Raw genomic sequence first — 1768 nt, 5'->3', positions numbered from 1 at the left:
AGCATTTTTGTTGAGGCTGACCCTGAACCTGAAAGGACCTTGAAGCGAAAGCTAAGAGAAGCTAAAGCACAACTCTCTGTAGAGGACCTAACAGAAATCTTCAAACAAGAAGAAGACATGGCAGCTGAAAACAACAACAATGCCAACAATGCAAGGAAGGTGCTGGGTGACTTTACTGCACCTACTCCCGACTTCTATGGGAGAAGCATATCTATCCCTGCCATTGGAGCAAACAACTTTGAGCTTAAGCCTCAATTAGTTTCTCTAATGCAACAGAATTGCAAGTTTCATGGACTTCCATTGGAAGATCCTCATCAGTTTTTAGCTAAATTCTTGCAAATCTGTGACACTGTTAAGACCAATGGGGTTGACCCTAAGGTCTATAGACTTATGCTATTCCCTTTTGCTATAAGAGACAGAGCTAGGATATGGTTGGACTCACAACCTAAAGAAAGCCTGAACTCTTGGGAAAAGCTAGTCAATGCCTTCTTGGCAAAGTTCTTTTCACCTCAAAAATTGAGTAAGCTTAGAGTGGAAGTCCAAACCTTCAGACAGAAGGAAGGTGAATCCCTCTATGAAGCTTGGGAAAGATACAAACAATTGATCAGAAAATATCCTTCTGACATGCTTTCTGAATGAAGCATCATAGGTATCTTCTATGATGGTCTGTCTGAACTGTCCAAGATGTCATTGGATAGCTCTGCTGGAGGATCTCTTCATCTGAAGAAGACGCCTGCAGAAGCTCAAGAACTGATTGAAATGGTTGCAAATAACCAATTCATGTACACTTCTGAAAGGAATCCTGTGAACAATTGGACGAATCAGAAGAAAGGAGTTCTTGAGATTGATACTCTGAATGCCATACTTGTTCAGAACAAAATATTGACTCAACAAGTCAATATGATTTCTCAAAGTCTGTCTGAAATGCAACCTACACCAGGCAGTACTAAGGATGCTTCATCTGAAGAAGAAGCTTATGATCATGAGAACCCTTCAATAGAAGAGGTGAATTACATGGGAGAACCCTATGGAAACACCTATAATCCTTCATGGAGAAATCATCCAAATCTCTCATGGAAGGATCAACAGAGACCTCAACAAGGTTTCAACAATAATGGTGGAAGAAACAGGTTTAGCAATGACAAGCCTTTTCCATCATCTTCTCAGCAACAGACAGAGAATTCTAAGCAGAGCCACTCTGACTTAGCAACCATGGTCTCTGATCTAATCAAACTACTCAAAGTTTCATGACTGAAACAAGGTCCTCCATTAGAAATTTGGAGGCACAAGTGGGTCAGCTGAGTAAGAAAGTTACTGAACTCCCTCCTAATACTCTTCCAAGCAATACAGAAGAGAATCCAAAAGGAGAGTGCAAGGCCATCAACATGGCCGAACTTGGAGAGGAGAAAGAGGCAGTGAGCGCCACTGAGGAAGACCTCAATGGACGTCCACTGGCCTCCAATGAGTTCCCTAATGAGGAACCATGGGAATCTGAGGCTCATATTGAGACCATAGAGATTCCATTGGATTTACTTCTGCCATTCATGAGCTCTGATGAGTATTCTTCCTCTGAAGAGGACGAAGGTGTCACTGAAGAGCAAGTTGCTAAGTACCTTGGAGCAATCATGAAGCTAAATGACAAGTTATTTGGTAATGAGACTTGGGAGGATGAACCCCCTTTGCTCACCAAAAAACTGGATGACTTGACTAGGTAGAGATTACCTCAAAAGAGACAGGACCCTGGGAAGTTCTCAATACCTTGTACATT

The 1768-nt window shown here is 42.0% G+C and overlaps 1 non-coding gene across 1 annotated transcript; it reads right to left on the bottom strand.

Annotated features, from left to right (window-relative positions):
- Positions 1 to 522: 522 nt before the first annotated feature.
- Positions 523 to 630, bottom strand: LOC112718729 (small nucleolar RNA R71). Its single transcript, XR_003161055.1, has one exon. It is a non-coding gene; the product is annotated as a small nucleolar RNA R71 (small nucleolar RNA).
- Between the last annotated feature and the right edge of the window lie 1138 nt (positions 631 to 1768).

Source organism: Arachis hypogaea, chromosome 10 (genome assembly GCF_003086295.3).
Source record: "Arachis hypogaea cultivar Tifrunner chromosome 10, arahy.Tifrunner.gnm2.J5K5, whole genome shotgun sequence".
NCBI lineage: Eukaryota > Viridiplantae > Streptophyta > Magnoliopsida > Fabales > Fabaceae > Arachis > Arachis hypogaea.
Note: the sequence above shows the minus strand (reverse complement) of the source record. Positions and strands in the feature narration are given on the sequence as shown.